General features: G+C 38.2%; 1 pseudogene; it reads right to left on the minus strand.

Moving 5' to 3' along the window:
- Positions 1-5,155: 5,155 nt before the first annotated feature.
- Positions 5,156-12,400, minus strand: LOC148735412 (uncharacterized; annotated as a pseudogene).
- Between the last annotated feature and the right edge of the window lie 8,377 nt (positions 12,401-20,777).

Here is a 20,777-nt window from a genome sequence, read left to right on the forward strand (position 1 = left end):
GCGCCACCTATGAATCAATGTGTAGTTTTCGCTTGTAATTGTTACGTTTGCCAACCCCATCAAAACCTTTGGGATACCTGGCCTGAAGAGTTGAAGCCATGTCATCTCCAACCACGTCGCATTCAAATCCACTGCCAGCATTTAGCCCGATTTGGAGCACACCCAGGGCTCTTGAACTTATTTGGCCCAAGGGATATCTACCACCTTTGGTAACTACAAAGTGTGAGTTTATCTTCCTATCACTAACGGAAATCTGTACTTCAATCCGGCTAATCACCTCCAACTCTTACCTATTGTAAAGCTATTTGTGGCATTTATCCATCTCCGTGTTATGGCCCTGTACCCTACGTTTCTCACACTCACTCATCCCTCTATGGTCGTTTACTTAGCTAGAATCGCTAAGTAGTCTTTTTGAAACGCCACCAATACTTACATTCATTGTTGGTTTTTCGAAGCTAGTTACCTAGCATGTATCTTCTTGTCTCTTAGTCACCGTAAATGGAAATTCACAGTCTTCCCTTTTTTCACGAACAGATACCTCATGGCCCTAACAACATTAGCAACATTTAGACATCTACTGAAATCCTGGTGCTGGTTAGTGTCGCCTTCTGATATATTCTCACTGTGCCCTCTACAACCAAAAGCAAATTGACCATACCTTCCACATTTTGCACATTTCTTTCCTCTTGTTAGGCAGCTTCAACAAAATTGAAACACTTCCTGTCCTTCTTATTCGCTGGGCCTCACCCCATCTTGATAGCATTAACATCCTCTCCCGCTCTCTGGTGTACTTGACTGTGTGTAGTTGACATACAGGAAGCCTGTCGACCAGCCACTTTCCACATGCAGGCTTTATCTACAACTGCTTTCGAGGTAACATTCCTCTGTTCGAAGTATTTCCTTTTCAGCTCAAAATCCGTAAGCTTTTCAATCAACTGACGCCTCAGGTCGTTGTTACCTGGTAAATATCCTTTAAGAAAGTCAAAACAAGAAATAATAGTGTTGTGGGGTTTTAAGGAATGATTTTGGTATAGCGTATTGTTTATTGTGTATCGTACAAGATGGCCAGTGCCAGGTATGCATACAAACATATATATTGGTTCGACCCAGAATCGTATTCAAGAGCAATATGCGAGAAAGGAGCCCCTCTGAGGAGTTGATGACGAGATGCCTTCATGTTGAGTGAGTGTGGGCTGGTCTAAATGCTGGAGCAGAGGATGACTAAACCAAATGGTGATGTGTATGTCTTGTATGGGGACCCTGCCTATCCTACACATTTTGGCCCCATTTAGGAGTGCCCGCCTTTCGCCAGTCGAACAAAATTTCAGTGCTGATACGAAGTGCTGTAAGAACATGTGTTAAGTGGGTTTATGGTATGATTGCTCGATATTTTGCTCTTCTCGATTTTTATAAAAACCTATAAGTTCTTTTACAGCCAATTCCCAAGCTCTACAAAGTAGCTGCTTTACTCTGTTTGGCTCACAGACTGGCTCATAGACTGGACAGTTCTTCAACTTGGGTATTCCAGTGGTAAAAACATAGTTGAACAATGTTTAAATCCTTTACAATTCTTTCCTATTTAATGTACTATTAGCGTTTTTAAGTAAACTCAAATTTAAGAAATACACGTGAAAGAAGTAAGGTTGTCTTCGGCAGCTTAATTTGTATAGGTAATCGCATGGGGCCGAGTAAAATTAAGGATTCATATCACTTGTGTTTTTTGAATCCTTAATTTTACGAGGAACCATCTGATTACTTGTTTATAATATAAGGGGCAAAATGTTTTCTTACTGATCTCGCGCAAAACGGGACGCCATTGTTACAAAACAAACAGAAATTTATTTACCTTGGCAGCCGTTACTAAGCGATTTTCAGCCAATCATTTTCAAGTAATTTTGCCTGGGCAATTACAAAAATTAAGAAAAAATGCCCTCTGTCTTGACCAATCACAATTCAGTAATTTTTCCCCTTATATGATAAGTAAAAATTAAATTATCCTTCGCCAAACTGCGACTGAAAAATCTCTTTACTAAACCTCCTTGGATATCATGTACACCACTGGTTGCTTACTTTTGACATCAAGGCTGATAGTTTCGAAAGAAACTGTTTGGGGCTGCGTCGGTGGGAGTAACGAAATAATTTGGATATATCAACAAAGTTGAATGGTAAATTGGCCACCTAACGCTCGAAACGTCAGCTTTTGTAATCGTTACGGAGCCAATTTACCATTTCAACTTTGTTGGTATATCCAAATTTCTTTTGACATCTCTTGGCTTCTCTTAATCAAAGATATTTTTCTTGGCAATCAACCAAAAAATACACTGAATCAACGAGCAGGTAAATGGAGTATAAAAGGAGACAGCCTGATATACAAGTGTCACATTATGTTATATTAAGAATTCATTATTGTACAGTAAGAGACAATAAAAGATTTAATCTCTCCCTTTGGGATTGGATCATAGCTTGCCATTTCATTTCCTCCAATCTTATTTCCTTTTCTTCTAGGTCTAAACTTTCCTCTAATTCCAAGCTTGTTATTTTATGTTTACTTTATCACTGTGCCTGTGACTGAGGTTATCCAGCATCTGACCTGTTCAAACTCTTTTCTTAGATTGCATTGTTTTAACCTCTGTAAATCAGGAAGGAATTAATGCTAATTTAACCCACTCAGTAAAAAAAACATTTTATTTCATGAGCTGCCTAGTAAAGGGTACTTAATTCCTAACATAGTACGTATAACTATAGAAGTCTTACCTTTAAGTGAAATTTCGTCTGTGCTTCATGCTCATCCATCTCTTTGGATTTCCTTTTCTATTAAAGGTAGTTAAGTGAGGGTTATTTTCACAAAATGCATGTGTTGCACAAGTTAAATCATCACTCAGTCCCATCTGGGATCCCCAACTCATGCAGGAGTAAGGGGAATCAAAATTAGGATCCCACCATCCTGGCTTATAAGACACCCTTTCGTTCCACAGGTGAGATTTCTCTCGGGATCCTACTTTGCTTTCGTGGGAGCTCACATTTTTTTTCAGGCTGGATCTATCTTAGTTCGGTGGGATTCCACGTAAGCACAGCTAGGTGGCATCAAAGAGTGAATTGATCGTGGATCCTTGACAACAGCAGGATCCTTCGAATTTTGCAAAGTATGTGTAAGTAAGATCCAGATAAAATAACAAATGTTTTTTTTCTCATTAATTTATAATAATAATAATAATAATAATAATAATAGTAACAGCATTTGTAGTGCGAAAATTCCATGTGGATATGCTCAAATGCGCATTACAACATATCACTATTTAAATAGTTTAAAACTAAGAGAACAATAATAAATAGGTTAGGATCACAATATATAGAATAATTAACATATAAAATAAAATAAAGTAATTAATATTAGGCAGGCTATGAAAACGCAGCACGAAATAAATGTGTCTTAAGTTTAGACTTGAAGCCAGCAACAGTGTTTTCAGACCTAATTTCCAGAGGAAGCGCGTTCCAAAGTTTCGGCGCAGCATACGTGAAGGAGCGATCACCAATAGTTACTTTAGACAGCTTTTTAGGATAACTAAGGAGGAGCTTATCAGGAGAACTCCCAATATTATACCATGAAGGTAACTTAATGGAAATTTAAGAGGCTAGATATGTAGGTGCCAAACCTTTAAGAACCTTAAAAGTAATTAAAAGAATTTTAAAAACAATTCGAAATTTAACTGGTAACCAGTGTAAATCAAAAAGTAAAAGTGTAATATGGCAGTATCTACTCTGCTGACAAACCAGTCTAGCGGCAGCATTCTGTATTCTTTGAAGCTTAATTAAACGATAGTCAGGAATACCATACGAAATACTGTTACAAAAGTCAATCCTATAATTTGATAAAAGTCAAATAATTGTAACCTTCTTGAGTACTTTTCTATGGCTAGCTTGCACATCCCATGCACTTCATTTTGTTTTGTTCTTCCTTCTTTCCTTCCCCGGCTCATGAATTTGACTGATATTGCTGTCAGCAACATAAGTTAATATTCTCTCGAATAACTGTGCTAGCTCGTTGTACTCCTCCATTCCAGACCTTGGAAAGAACCAAAGAACGCACGGTCAGTTTGAGAACATTTACCATTTCCCACTTAATTTTCAAAATTGGAACAAATTTGCCGGCAAGTTCACAGCTCTTACATAACAACCCAACTTGATTCGGTTTCTTCGTGCGCTAATACGTTTCAGTGTAGTAACTTGAGTGGAAAGTTTTCGTAAATGGTTTAAAAACGTGCAAAACAGGGAAAAGAATCGTAGGCTCCTATAAAAATGGCCTTCACCATTCTACATGAAACACTGATTTCACTCTTGTTAGAAACATTCTAAGGTTGTACTCAATGTTCGAGGTTTAATGGAAGCTAAAGTTACTTTAAAAGTTTTCTAACCAGCAGACGTGAACGATGGGGGTAAAGTTGTGGTCACGTGATCACTGCTAGCGTTCACGTTTCACGTGCCTCGATGACATACATGGGTTAGCCGCCCATGAGAAGGCAGATCAAAGATAAAACACTGCCATATTATAAGCGTGTAAAATTGTCCTCTTTCTCTAGAAACTTTGCAATACTGTCGTTTAGAGTGTTTATCATTTCGTTAATGCGAAATGAAAGGAGGAAATCATTTTGTAATAAGTTTAAGGAAGTACATGATAATTTTATACTTGTTTTGTGTTTTATTTTGGACAACAAGTCGCCTCACTTTACAGTGCCGCCTCTGAACTAAAAATCATGAACAAGAAGAAATGCAAGCTAAGTGGAGCAATTAGCTTCCCAGATTTATGGAATTATTCAAGCGAGTAACGATTGGAGAGTGCGTCGACTGTTCGCAGTGTGCATTTTGATCTCAAAACTTTTTTCTTCACCAAAGCCCAGTCAAGAGCGAAACTAACTAGTGCAAAAAATCGGCAGTTGGCAGACACCCTGATGTCATTTAATATTTCTTGAGGCGCCTAAGAGAGATAAAGCAGAAATGCCTTGTTGGTTGTTGCTCAGAAATTATTATCCCTTTTTTTGTAAGCGCGATTAAATATCTTTGCTTGAATGAGACACACAAGAAACCCGTCTTTGGTAATACAGCTTTACTTTCCATTTATTAGTTTACGTTATGGCAATCCGCGTAGTCATGGCGTTATCTTTAAGAAGAGTACGACATTTTTTAATTTCGAAGACATGTTTCGATGTTACGAACATCATCGTCAGTTACAGAATATTTGAAAAACCGTCAGGACTATATAACAACTAGGCGAAACATGCATAATTAATTATGATAAGTGAGAGAAATTACATATTTGAGTGAGTAACAAAGTGTTGGAAAGAATATAAAGCCTAAAGCGTAAGCGTCATGTTGACATGATGGACTTGTTGGTTTAAATTAGGCTTTTCCCAGTTTATGTGCATAGCCTCCTTAAGTTTAAGTTGAAATTTAGTAGGGGCGGAATCAAGGATTTCAAAACAATCCGCAGAGCAAGATTGACGACAACTTTCTGAGTTTTGTAAATGTTTGAAGATATGTGAGGACTTGTCTGAAGAGAGATGTTCACGGACGCGTGTGGAAAAATGACGACCAATTTCGCCGATATAGCAAGCATTACCGCAAGCACAAGTAAATTTATAAACCACACGTGAACGAAGTTCTCTAGGAACAGAATCCTTCACTGAGAAAATATTTCTTAATTTAAACGTGGTAAACACTAATTTGATGTCAAGATCATAACAAAAACGACTAACAAGGCGACATATTTTGTTTTGAGCTACAATAGAAAAACGGCCTAAATAAGGTAACCTATAAAAGTATTGTTTACCCTGTGAAGTGATATTAGAGGAAGGAGGTGCTTGAGTGGAGCCATTTCGGTCGATGGCTGTGTTCAAATATCGATAAACGCATTTATCGATAAGATGAACAGGGAAAAGATTCTTGCGCAAAATGAAAACTAATTTAACAATGTCCTTGTGAAAGCCCAACCAAGTATTGTTGATTTTAAAAACCCTGTCAATTAATGTCCTGATAAGACCGATTTTGTATGACAGAGGTGCGAAACTAAAGTAATTGGTGAGAAGACCCGTGAAGGTCCTCTTACAGAAGGTACTAGTGACGACGGAACTAGGGTGGGTATTGTTGATTAAGACATCAAAAAAGGGCAAGACATTATCGATTTCTTTCTCCACCGTGAAGCGTATGTTGGGATGTTGACAATTGATATAGTCGAAAAATGCAATGGCGTCCTGTTCTGAGTAAAATAAACAAAACGTATCATCCACATAACGACGATAAAATAGAACCTCAGGACCTTAATATTGCTCTAACCAGATTTTTTCATGGTGACCCATAAAGAGATTGGCGAGGACAGGAGCTAGGGGTGAACCCATGGCAACCCCCTCAATGTGGTCATAAAGGGAGCCTTTGAACAAAAAGTGAGTTTCGGCAGTAGCAAATGAAAAAAGACGTCTTCGAAATTAAAAAATGTCGTACTCTTCTTAAAAATAACGATTTGCTTTCTGCTGTCTCGGCCTTTTGGTTCCATTATCCACGACCTAGCAGCCAGATATGAAGGAGTCATGGCGTTATAAAACAAATCAACCTCTCTCAAAGTAGCTCGCCTGATATTTTACCCCTTGAGGCATCATCCTCAACATTGTTTTGTGAATATTTTCAGTCAAAAAAAGGCATCACTATATCAAATCAAATCTATCCTGTCCAAAATAAAACTGCTGCAAAAGATTGCGTTTTTTCAAGCCGTGACGCTGCCATGTAATGAGCGAGTAAAATTCCTTAACTCCTCCATAAACTTTTTCCATGCTGCCTTTTAAAGGTTTTGTTAATTTTTGATTAGTGTAAACTGAAGGTTTTAATAAAGAAAAGCTTGTATCTTTTGATATAGTTTGTATCTTTCATTTATATATGGACTGTTACGTTTGCATTGTCAATTTATTTTAGATAAAAGGTTTCCTCACTTTAGTAGGCGTGGCGCTTCTGAGTTTAAAACGTTTAACAGACACCCATAAGAAATTTCATTTTATTTGTGCAATGAACTTTAAATTGTCTCTGTTAACCTCCAGATATTTGAAATCTTTTAAGCGATTAAGATTTTGAGATTGTGTCAACTGATGGCAATGTGCTTCAAGATGACAACCAGTCAGGAGTTGAACTAATTACTACAGAAATGGGGAAGGTGACAAACGTTCTGATACCATCTTTTATATCTTTAATGACGCACCTGAGAGAGATAGGGCAGACATAAATCTTTGTTTAGAAACAAATTTTCCAGAGATTAAGGTGTGACAAGTCATTGATATAGCCCTATTGAATTATTTGCGCCTTGAAGTCCGAGAAAATGTAATTTCCAAGATGGAACTGTAGCTGCGTCTAACTTTAATTAACTCATTCAAATTCAACTCTTTGAACGGATTTGTTGAACATGACATCAAAGTATCTGTCGTGGACTATTCTGAGCAGAAAATAAAACAGTACAAAACGATAAAATCTCGGGAAAAAGCTTACAATGTAAGATCTTAAAGTTTATCGATATAGGACATGAAGTACTGAGCTTGTGTAGTCTAAGTGCAATGAAGCACGTTACAAAAGTAAAAAGGAAGGACTAGGAAAGACAGCAAGATGCAGCATTTGCACTGCAATTGGTAACTCTAACCTAGCGATATCTACTTATTTAACTTCATTGCTCATTGCATTGTTGCGTTATTCGTTCGTTAACTTTTAGAATCATTCCAGGAACACTGAGAATGAAACTGAAATTTGTAAAGAGGATATCTACGTCAAAGGAAAGGGAATAATTATTCATTCCCATTTACCTCCTTTTTATTTAAACAAAGGCGATGGAGGTTAAAAATGTGTGCATTTCTGGGGTTACCTAAAAACGAAAGGTATCATTTCCGCGGTTGTATACTGGCCTTCCTTTCATGGACCGCTCTCATTAAATCATTCTGCGAACAAATGGAGCAAATATCAGGAGAAGAGAGAAATATGTGGCCGTGGAACTGGGAAATTTCCTTTTTATTAACTCAACTTCCAATAAAGAAAGAATTCAAAAGAACTTAAATTTCCTCATGATTAAAGTTATCTGCTTTAATAATTTTAAGGAGAAGAGATGGCAAATACGAGTCGTTTGGCAGATATTTTTGCTTAAACAATTGATCAAGATCTTAAATGAGGTGGTGCTCCCCTGCAATGTTATAGTGACTGAAAATAGTCGACAACGATCATGTGCTTTTAATTTCAAGGGGAAGTTGGTAATTTACTTTTATTCTCGTCCGGAACATTCGTAAAACAGCAAAAAGGACTTGTGTATGAAACACATTTGACAATGGGGGAGATTTTTTCAGTGCTAAAATGGTGGAATATTTAATGCTTAATCAAGAAGTGAATAGCTTTTCCTTATCTTTACGTGGCGCAGTTAAGCCACGATAAAGTAGGCGCAAAAAATTTCCGGCCGCGATGTAAATCTCTAGAGAGCCACCTTTTTGAGTTGTGGTTGTGTAACATCCAAAAACAGAAGAACCACCCTAAAACGTTCTTTCGCAATAAAGATGAAGCTTTCACATACTTTTCAACAAAATAATTTTTACTTGATTATAGTCAACTCAATCCAACCCTCTTTAGGAGTGCCTAGAACTAGAAACCTGGAATTGTCAATCAAAAGACGTGTTAGTAATCGATGCAGTTGGCTTCAAGTTGTCGCGATATCCATACGAATTTATTCAAACGAATAAAAATTTTGGCTGTTTAAAATTATCACCGAATGCTTTACGTTCGCAAAGGTTTTTGCGTTAGGTGAATTCAATTGGGCTTTGAACTAATTACTTTGGAGAAAAAGCAGATGGCGAATGCACTACATGTCATTTGCTTTCAAATAATTTAAGCATCTAGGAAAGATGGAGCAGTAAGTCTTTGATAGAACTGTTTTTTTGGATACGTGTATAACAGTAGTGATTTCTCCCATAGGATCACGATGCGCTGGAACTGTCGCGTTTCACCGCAAATTTCTCATTAACTAGGAAATGAAAATTCAGTACACCGAGAGGAATTTTGAACTGAAATACTGTCCGGATTGTTAGTGGAAAACGAAATTTGAAGAGATCGCACAAAACGATAAGGCTCTTAAAAAAATGCTAACCTAAGTCTTCTAAATTCAGAATTTGTTACAAAGTAATCCGGGTGTGCCGAGTGCGTGGAAAATAAGTCGTTGTGCTCTTAGAAAAAGCAATTTAGCATCTCCAGTGACCAGCGCTCCAGGACAGTAGTTGTTCGCAAAACAAATAAAATGACGAAGAACGTTATGGATTTTTTCACAAGTAAAAATGCCGTATATTGTTTTTTTCCAATGACACGTTGTGAGGGTACCACACAGTAAGCGAGTAAAATGTTTCGCTTGGATGACACAGTTTGGAAAGCTTCCTTCAAGAAAATAGATCACTTCTGCAGTTTTTGGTTTACTAGTCTGGTTGTGCGGTAACAGTCAACTGGTTTACCTTTTATGCCTTTATATGGTATTTTCTTCGAGTTTTGGACTTGCAATTTTCGTGTGGTCATAGTATTTTAGAAAAAACGAACAGCGGCTCGCCTAAACCCTTGTGGTGTCTACCTTAAAAGATCATCTAAGATACTGCATCAAATGCAAACTATCATAATGAAACGAAAAATTGCTGCATCAGTTTGCATATTTTTCTAAAGTACAATGTGGCACCATTTCGCTTCCAAATTATAAGGAAGTAAATTTCCTTACTACTCTAAAAACGCGCAATACTGACGGTCTTTTAGAGGTTTTATACATTCCTTGTTTAGTGTTAATCGTAGCAGGTATTTGATAAAAAGAAAGTTATTTTAATCTCAAAGGTAGTGTATAACAATTTTGCATATGTTTGGACGGTCTGTTATTTTATTTTAGTCAAAAAGTCGACTTTATGCAGGAAATACTAAGCTCTGTCAAACTGTACATACAGATACTCCAGCTTAGTCAAATTGGCAAATACTGCTTCTGGCAAAGAGCTTAAGACGTTTGAAGACAGATACCTATGGAAAACCAAATAACTCGACTAAGAAAAAAAAGGTAAAGCATCACACGGAAGAATATTTCTTCCGTGTGATGACACAAAAAGAGCACCGCATTTAATCTTTTATCGTTTGAAAGGTACACGACGCTTTAAGGAAATGAATAAGAAAAGAAAAGAAGGGTTTCAAAGAATTTTTTTCACGAAGAGAAATGCACACGAAGGGAAGGATAAGAAAGTTGGGCACCAAGAAGACAAATTTCTTCGTCTGTTTCCGTCCATGTTGGGAGGCACTGTGCGTATTAAATCGTTATGTCAATCAGAACCACTGTCTATGAACAAATCGATCAGATGTTGATTCGCCCTCTTAGATATCTAAATTTGTCCAACGCAGCGTTTCTGGTATCCAGTCGTTTCGCACCCTCCGTGGTTTCGTACCCAAATACAGTCGATTCGCACCCAGTTTAAGTCAGTTGGTATCCCAACCGCCGGTCGATTTGTATACATACAATATAAAATCATTTGAAGTACCTCACTTGCGAGTGTGTGAGTAGATGTTGGTTGTTGCTTACAAGAGTAGTAGACTCTATTAAGTACGATACAAGAAATCGTTTGTAGGAAATACTAAGTTACATCAAATCTTACCAACAGGTAAAAAAGCTATCATCTTTCTTATTCTTTACAAACCATGACCCGAAATTGCCGATCTTAGCAGCATGCAAAACGCGGGTGACATATGAACTTTGTAATGGGCCTTGCTCACTATAGAGTCTCAGTGGCTCAGTGGTAGAGCATCGAAGCGCAGAATACCAAGGTCTGAGGCTCGATTCTCCATTATGGGATCTCAGAGTTTTTTCTCTGTCCCACGCTCGTGACTTGACGAAAAACACCCTTCTATACTTTCATGTCTAGTTCTAATCAAACTGGTAAACATGAATTGTTTCACAAGTAGAATGGACATTAAGGGAAGCTTAAGTAAAAGAAAGATTTGGCGCCAAGTCCACAGATTTCTCCGTTCACTTCCATGCAAAGCGGGAGGCATTGTGGGTAGCTAATAAATAGGTCTAAGTAGATTGATTTTGCTTTAACTTCAGGTTTTTGCAATGAGATTCATTCCGGTCTCATTTCCGGGTCCACGAGATGTTCAGTATTACTGAGAGATATTCTTAGAGAAAAACACAATCTGAGAAGACTCGCCACTTTCCAGGAATCGTTTAAATCACCGTGGTTTTAGTTGTTTAAGTACAATAGCATTCGTAACAGCAGGATACTCATTGACTTCCGGAAAATTGATACCAACAGTTCATTTATCAATTACTAAGCGCTCTTTCACAACTATTCCATTTCCGCGCTGCTCAGACAATTGCGAACTCTTTACTACGTTAGTTTACACTTCTGTCTCGCAGGTAATCAACGATTCAGCCGGAAAGCAACTCGTTTCTGTGTCAAATAAATTAATCCGGTGTAATATTAGTATGGAAAACATATCACTCTCTTATTAATGATAAAAAACTTCTCAATTCAGATGGACCGAGTTGTCGACTCAAGTTTGCTTTTTAGGGGCAGGTAGCTGTGACTTTACCAACGGGTAATGACATCTTTGTATCTTTGTAAAGTCTTTATCAAAGATGAAGAGGTTTCTCGTTGACAAGTTTGATCGAAGTAGAAGTTTTGATTGTCACGGGCTTGTTATTTCAGAGTATGTCGAAAATCGTTACGTTCACATCCTCAAAAGATTGAAGTTACTGAAAACTAAAAACGGAAAAAGATTTTAAGATACAAACTACGATGTTATACAAAGGTCCAGTCCTAATAAAAGTTTTAGCAAGACACGTGACAAATTAGCGCATTTTTCACGCGTGTTTGATATCGCCAATCAGCTGCTGACACGGCGCTCGCCTTTTGCGCCACTCGGTCAATGTTGTAAATACCAAGCTCACTTGTACCAGTGACATGCTCATTTGCTGCATTGACAGTGCAAAAGTTTCATTCGACTGACGAATTGCGTCAGCAATATCTTTCTTGAATTGAGAACCCTCTTTAGCTTCATTGATTAAAAGCTGGTCTTTCCGTGATGTACTCAATTGACGCTCCAGATGTTTCCTTCTGTTGTCGATTAACTTAGGGGCTGGATTGACGCCCACTCTTTTTTTGTTCCTGGAGCCCTTACTTCCACTGCTGTCACTAGTAACACTTTCAACTTCAGAAATACTCGTGTCGCCATCAGACTGACTTCCATCTGCACTTGGCACCAACTTCACTCCAGTCTCAATATCATTCTCGTTATCAAAATCATCAGTACTTACACCACACGACAGAGGCTCTGTGGATGGACTTCCACCCCAGATCTGCTTCATCTGATCAAAAAACTGCATCACAATTTTGCCTCTCCCACTTCAGGAACCAATAGTTACTGCAGTCGCAAAATTCTGCCGTAGTTCTTTTAGCTTTTCTTTGTCATTCTTCAGCCTCTTCTGGATCTCAGCTAACTCCTTTTCATTGAGCTGTTCAACCTGTTCTGGTGCTGGTGATGGAGTAACGCAAGGTGGCCCAAAGAAAGTCGGTTCGTCATCCGAGCCATGGCTTCGCGGACAGCCTCATACTGTTTTACTTTGTCTGTATCGAAATGAGTGTTGCTGTACTCCATTTGGGATTTATAATTCGCTAAACATCCTCAAATTGTCCCCTTTCTCATTTCTGTCCCAGCGAAACCTTATCGCCATCTTTGTTTACTTTGAACACACAATCGATGCGCATACCCAAGTCCATATTTCAGCCCGGTTTGAAAAAAGATTGCAATTAAATGGGTTTTACAGCCCGGTTGCCTAGGCTGAAAATTCCAGCCCGGTTGCCTCAAACCAGGCTGAAACTTTGATCATGTAATCGCAATTGTTTAATACGAGGCATTGCTTGAGAGAACCGGGGTGGAGTTTCAGCCCGGCTAGCCGAGCCGAAATTTCAGCCCGGGCTGAAACTCGCCATGTAATTGGCCTCTAAATCTAGTTGACGGCATCTTTGAAGTTTGGTGGCACTTGTGAAAATTTTGATGAGTCGAAAAATTCATTCGCACTGGAAATGGTTCCGCGTTGCCCAAGGTAGGAAATACTAAGTTCTATCAAATTGTACGTACAATTGCAACAGATCAGTCAGCATGGTGAATACTCCTTTTGGTAGAGAGCTTAAGGCGTTTGAAGATAGATACCTATGGAAAACCAAATAACTAGGCTAAGTAAAAAAGAACACTAAAAGTTTTGCACCAAAGAATATTTGTGATAAGAAACAGACAAAAACAACGGTGCATTTAAGCTTTGTATTGTTTGAAAGGTGCTCCGTGTGTTTAAGGAAATGGATAAGAAACTAAATATTTTACAGTTTTCTGATGGAAAAAGAAAAATGAAATGACGTCCGCGCATGCTTACACAGTAACTCTATTTGGGAAATACTAAGTTATGACAAATTGTATGTACAGGTAAGCCAGATTATTCAGCTTGGCGAATACTCCTTCTGGCAGAGAGCTTAAGGCGTTTGAAGATAGATCCCTATGGAAAACCAAATGACTAGGCATAGCAAAAAAGAACAGTAAAGCTTCACATTAAAGAGTATTTGTGATAAGAATCAGACAAAAACAGCTGTACATTTAAGCTTGGTATTGTTTGAAAAGTCTTTGATGTGTTAAGTGTATTGTATAGCGATGTCAACTTGTGAATATTAATGCAAGTGATGTAATACGCTCGGGATTTGCATGCATATGTTGTAGTTCAATTTTATACTTGGTTCAAATTTTATTTTCCTTTGTTCTCGGTCATGTTCATGTATGATAATGAGTTTGAAACAAAGGAAAATAAAATTTGAACCAAGGATAAAATTGAACTACAACACACATACATATATAGCGGGTGTTTAATTTAATGTGTTACTTCTTTTCGGTTAACGGACCTGGGTAAATCGCCTCCCGGTTAGCTCAATGGATAGAGCGCTGGACTGTTGTACGGGAGGTCGAGGGTTCAAGGTCTGGCCAACACTCAAGGTCTTAAAATAATCGAGAAGAATATGCTACCTTTCTCTAACATCAAGTAATTCTAGTCTTCTCGGATAGGGACGAATAAATGGAGGTCCCGTCTCCTACAGGGTTAGGGGTAGGAGACGTTAATTTCCCCACGCACGAGATTACTGTGTGATGGATGTCCTCCCCTGGGGTGGGGTGGGGTGGAGTGGGATGGGTGGGGTTTATTGGGTGGACTACTCGCATGGTTCGCAAATGTTCCGTTCTAGTCATACCCTACTGCGGAATGCAGTGAAAATGGTTAGAAAGTAAACGGCTTTAAACTTAAAAGCGGTGTACTACTTTAGGGAAATGACTAAGAAACTAAACATTTACAGTTTTCTAAAAGAAAAAGAAAAATTAAATGATTCTCGCGCACGCTTACACAGAAACTCTTTGTACGAAGTACTAAATCATGCCAAATTCCTATGTACAGTGTAAACAGGTTAGTCAACATGGAGAATACTCCTACTGGAAGAGAGCTAATGACGTTTGAAGATAAATCCCTATGGAAAACCAAATAACTAGGCTAAGCAAAAAAGAACAGCAAGGTTTTACACTAAATAGTATTTGATGATGAGAATGAGACAAAATCAGCAGTGCATTTAAGTTTGTTATTGTTTGAAAGGTACTCAATGTGTGAATTAAATGAATTTAGGAAACGAAACACTTTACAGTTTTCTAAAAGAAAAAGAAGATAGAAGTGACGCCCGAACACGCTTACACAGAAACCCTTTGTAGGAAATAATAAGTTATGTCAAAGTTTACGTACAGGTAAACCAGATTACTCAGCTTAGCGAAATTTCCTTGTGGGAGAGACCTTAGGTTGTTTAAAGGTAGAATCCTGTGGGGAAAAAAAATTCGGCTGAGTAAGAAGGAAAATTAAAGCTTTACACTAAAGGGTATGTTTTGACAAGATGATAAGAAGCATTTTTCATTAGAAAGTACAAACCTACACTCAATTCCCGGGAAGAATGTAATGAATTCGCAGACCTCCTATTTTAGCATCTTGTTTTAACGCTCTTTTACACCCTTTGTTTATACGCTCCATCATTACAGCCTTTATTATGTTCCATTTACAGTTTATCTTTACAGCTTTCACACATAGTCACGCCTTTCACACACTTCACCACACACTCTTTTTACAGTATATATACGGCGCTCCCGAATATTGTCTTATCTCTGATGATGCCGTTGATCGGCGAAAGCTCGGATTTATGAAACATTTTACTTTTTACAGAAGTGTAAGACTTCATTCGATTAATTTGCATATAAAGTACAGGAATTTCTTTAGTGCTTAGGTAATATTCACCGAAAAGTGTACACGGCGAGCCTTTAAATCCTTACATCACCTATTTTCATCCGCCAAGCGGTCTATTTGGGGATACTTTGCCTTTTCCCTTTATTCTTGACTATGATAACACACCCTTCGCATCAAAGTACATGGAGAACACAAAAATCTCAGATTTTCTGCTTAATGATATTTCAAACGCAATTTTAAAAGGTTTCCTGTGTTGATTATTGAATTGATTTCTTAGGTGGCAATAATTTGTCTCGGCTTTGATAACACATCGCTCGCATCACAGTACATGGAGAATATCCAAATTTCAGATTTTCTGCTTGATAGGTTTATTATGCCATTATGATTAAAACTAGGCGGCAATGCGAGAACGAAATGAATTAGAAACTAAATATTTCACAGTTTTGTGCGGAGAAAAAAGGAAGAATGAAAAGACGCCTGCTTACCGGCGATGACACTCAAACTCTGTATGAAATACAATGCAATATCAACTTTTTACGAACAGGTTTGTCGGCTAAGTCAGCTTAGATATACTTAAATATGCTCCAAAAACTTTTTCCGGAAGAGAGCTTTGGGCGTTTGAGGATAAATCCTTATGGAAAACCAAATAATTAAGCTCAGAAGGACAAGTGAAGTTATACACTAATGAGTATTTTGTGATGAAAGACGTTGAAAAAACAGCAGTGCATTAAAGCATGTTATCTTTCAAAAGGTACTCCATGTGTACTGCCAACAGTTTCGTCAGAAAATGGATAATGTATGTGCACATACACTATATCTAGTTCTAGAGCAACTAAAAAAATGCGACAAAGAAATTGTCTCACGAAACTTTGACGAAACTTTAATAGTTTCGCAATAAGAAAAAGAAGAATGAAAAACGCCTTCGTACGATGACACAGAAACTCTATGTAGGAAATACTAAGTTATGTCAAATTGTACATACAGGTACTTCATTTTAGTCAGCTTGGCAAATACTCCTTCTGGCAGAGAGCTCAAGGCGTTTGAAGTTAGACCCCTACGGAAAACCAAATAGCTCGGCTAAGCGAGAAGGAAAAGTAAAGCTCCACGCCAAAGTGTAATTTTTGATATGAAACAGACAAAAACAGCAGTCAATTCAAGCTGGTTATCGTTTGTTTGGTACATGATTTGTTAAGGAAATGAATAAGAAAATAAGTGTTGTACAGTTTTGTAAGAAAACGAATAGTATATATGTAGAAACACTTTATCTAGTTTCAATTAAACGTAAAAAAGATGTCATAAAGAAATTGTATCACGGAGTTAAATGAACATGAAGGAAAGGAAAAGAAAGGTTTGGCGTCAAGTCCAAAGTTTTTCCGTCCGTTTCCGTCCAAGGTAGGAGGCATCGTGTTTAATATATCCTTAGTCAATCAGAGCCACTTTTAGGAACAAATAAGTTCGATGTCAATTCGCTCTCAAAAATATTTAAACTTGTCTAACAAAGAGTTTCTTATGTTATTTCCGAACCATTTTATCGACAAGGAAAAGGATTTCTTTGACGCTGAGGAAATCCATGTTCCCGGAAAGTTTACACAGCGAGCTTTTTTAGAGGTTTAAAAACATGCACATCAGCTACTGTCACCCGCTAGCTATCCATTTGGGGATTCTTTTGCTTTTTCCTAGATTCTCGACTTTGATAACATATTCTATCAAACGCATTTTAATAGGCCAACCATGCTCTAGTAATTCAAATTGTTCGTTCATGTCTGTGTTAATGAGAATTTCATTCACCGGAAGTGGGTAATTTCTCAACTTATTTCTCCTTTCACATTTAGAGTGAGGGTTGAAGAACGTGGGCCCGAAGAGATTGGAGCAGTTAGGGGCGTTTGGTACACTCTTGGAGTCTCAGCAGCAGGCTTCCAACCTTTCTTCCCCCTTCCCTGACTATGAATACTTTTGTTCTCTTTTGCCTTCTGTCGTCCCGTGAGTTTACCTCAATTTACTCATCTTCCTTTTGGCGGAAGAAGGAAAAGCCGCCAGCATACGCTAGCACAGAAAGTGTTTGTAGGAAATACTAAGTTATGTCAAACTTTTTTCGTAAAGATTAAACAGCGCAATGAGCTTGGCGAATACTACTTCTGGAAAAATGGACATGAAGGGAATGATAAGAAAAGTTTGCCACCGAGGAGACAACTCTGTTTCCATTCAAGGCGAGAGGCATTGTCCGTAATTAATCGTTTGTCGATCCGTCAGTCAGAACCACTGTTATGAACAAATCGATCAGATGTTGATTCGCGCTCTTAGGTATCTAGATTCTTCCAACACGGGGTTTCTGGTATCCAGTTGTTTCGTACCCACGGTGGTTTCGTACCCAAATACAGTCGATTTGTACCCAGTTTAAGGCGGTTGGTAACCAAACTGCCGATCGATTTGCACACATACAATTAACAATCATTTGAAGTACCTCACTCGCGAGCGCGAGAGCAGATGTCGATTGTTTCTTAAAACAGTTTACTGGAGTGTAGAGTAGAGTGCTATGAATGAAATGAAAACATTATACCATGGAAAGTGTTTAGATGATTTTAATTCCCCTTTTGCGACGCATCAAAAAACTCACTTGGTCGCTGTGCTAACTCGTTCGCTTCTGATGCATCGCAACTCGTGGATAAAAAATCCTTCGGGTGCACTTTCATGGAATAATCTCTATTCATGGCGTGACTTAAACACAACGCGCGCTCTGATTGGTCAAAAATTTATTGTATATTTGCCTGTATACCCATAGAAACGGAAAAATTTTCCTGTTCTGTCGAATGCGCCTCACAAGGCGAATTCTTAGATTTTAGCTTATTAAAAGCCCTTGGTTTGGAGGAAACGAAGAGGAATTTTTGAGCGCCAAAATTATGTTGTTGTATTCTGATTTTGCCGCATTCTCGCGTGTGGTCCAACAATGTTATTAAACAATCTAAGATTTAGTTCTCATAATCGAAATAACAGTTCAAATTCTACAACTGACCCTTATTTCTCTGTAAAACCTTCGGAAAGCATCAAAAGTGCCTGCTTGGTTCGAAACTTGAAAAACATTCCGTATAGATTATCTTGATCAGATCGTAAGCGTAGTGCTAGGCCACCTCTGACCACAAAAATCGCGGGTTCTCTGTCTAAATTGAATAATTCTTCAGTCACACTTTATAGGTTGTCTCTTTATCTTGCATATCGCCATTTCTCGTTAGTTTTTATTACAATTTCTGCTCAGTTTGTCCGCGCCATTGCTTTCATTCAGCGATAAATTAATTACAGTCTTCGATCTTCTGTCTAACAGTTCATTCATTTTCCGGTGCTTTGATTGGTTTATCGTACTTTTTGTCGGTTTTCATGAGAATCAGCTACTTGATCAGAAAAATTAGATTGAATTCATCATTCTCTCTGACAAACTTCATTCATGTTTATGTCATAAAAGCAATAAAGCACACTTTCTACCAGTTTACCGGCTAATAAATCAACATCTTGCGTGGTTTATCAATCGTTCAACCGATAGAAAGTCTGGTTTATTGCTTAAATAGATATAGCTCTCTTTTTATCCATTTTCAAAAGTAAGACCTATGTTTATTTTTCACTTACTTTCCAATCATTTTTCTCTTTTGGATTTGAGAAATCGCTCATATTCTTCATTTTAAAGATTACCGGGAGTCTAACTAACATTCGAGAGGGCAGACCGCGCTCCGATGGAGTTTTAAAGTATCTCTTCGTCAGTAGAATTGCTGGTAGTCGAGTTGGAATAACTAGACATCGAATCGTAAAACAGATCAAAAGTTCCCAACATAAACAATTCCAGCAGACGTTTTGTAAGACACCTGAGATGCACAACGCACTTCAATCAAGCCACGAAGCTGGACAGATCGCTACAAGCATGCCACGGGTACAAGCGTATTACACTTGTAACCTTTCTCAATTTTAAATCCACGAAGAGAATCTGATCCTTGAGTTCGCGCGACACAGTCAAACGTAGTTTAGAGTTATGTCATAAAAGCAAAAGAAATCATTTTTCGGCTTATGGTGTAACAGAACATTTTCGTTTACGCACAAGGCTTTTACAAATAAATGAGGAAGAATCAAAATTAATAAAGTAGGGAAAATCCGAATTCCCGATTGCGAAGAATATTAAGAAAAAAAAAAAAACAAGTATCATTTGTGGCAGAAATCTCGTGAAATTATGTTACAGGGTTTCAGTCGTTGCTGGAAGGCATTCTGTAAGATTTACGTCTATCACATTGTCGCAGGTAGCAAGCCTTCCTTCAAACTGTGTAATCCTGAAAGAACATGTGGGTCCGCAATCTTAAAAAAAAAAAAAAAAACAAATAAACAAACAAACAAACAAACAAACAGAAAACCGAGCAGATAATAGAAAATGAATTCTCGCATTCGCATTTTCTATATTTTTTGAGGGTACAACACCCCCAATAAATAGCAGTTCAAACCAAAGCCAAGCGAAGAGTGGCGAGCAAATGCAGTTATTTAGCTGACGAAAGTAATATCTTCAACATCAGCTTAGAAATTCTTTACGGAGGTCAAGTAACATTATCAACTGAGTTGAACTTAACTATCTTGCTCAACTTCCCCACCGACGCAGCACAACAGTTTACAAACTCCGCCCCCCCTCCCCCTTGTTTCATTTCGACGTACGGTTGGGTTTGTAGAAATTACCCATGAGAATACTACGTGATTTCGGAACCGCATATTCAACTATATCCCTTCGACATTAACCGCTTCAAGGCCTGAAGAGACACGCAACTCAATGATAAAATCCTAATCGTCTAGCCAAACGCCTGGCCCGCAACCACAAAAGAAACTGCTAAAAATAACCTGGGAAATATGTTTTCATGCATGTATCCTCCTTGGCCGCCGAACTCTCCTGGTAAATCATACTTCTCATACGGTCTTTTTAACGTTACAGACAAATGGTAGCAGAGAACTTGACACGCATATGAACACCTTTAATTTTAGAAAATCTCACTAAGTTTACAAACCCTCTTACCGAGAAATCCCTCTGAAGTTTAGCAGCATGGTTGGATCAGGAGGTTTGAAGGGAATGCGAAGATAGATACTTGCAAAAAATATCGCCCGGCCGCTGTACAACATTTATATTATCATTAATTTTTTTTCCTCTCTGAACAAAACGGTCACTGATTAAGTGGTTTTCCCAGGCAATCTCTTAACTGAATGGGAGAAAATTAAAACGTTTTAATTATCAGTTTGAGGCCTACCTGGGAATATCACAGTGAATACTTGCAAGTCAGTCCCATACTTGCTGCTAGCTACGCAAGTGTAGTTTCCTTCCTCCGTGATCCGCGCGGTTGCTGTGCTTGTTGTGTTCACCAGAACTCTTGAGCAACTCAGTATCGTAGTGTATATAGGAAGGCTTCCTGTCCCTGAGCACTCCACTTCATCACCTGGA

The sequence above is a fragment of the Stylophora pistillata genome, chromosome 3 (assembly GCF_964205215.1).
Source record: "Stylophora pistillata chromosome 3, jaStyPist1.2, whole genome shotgun sequence".
NCBI classification, from domain to species: Eukaryota; Metazoa; Cnidaria; class Anthozoa; order Scleractinia; family Pocilloporidae; genus Stylophora; species Stylophora pistillata.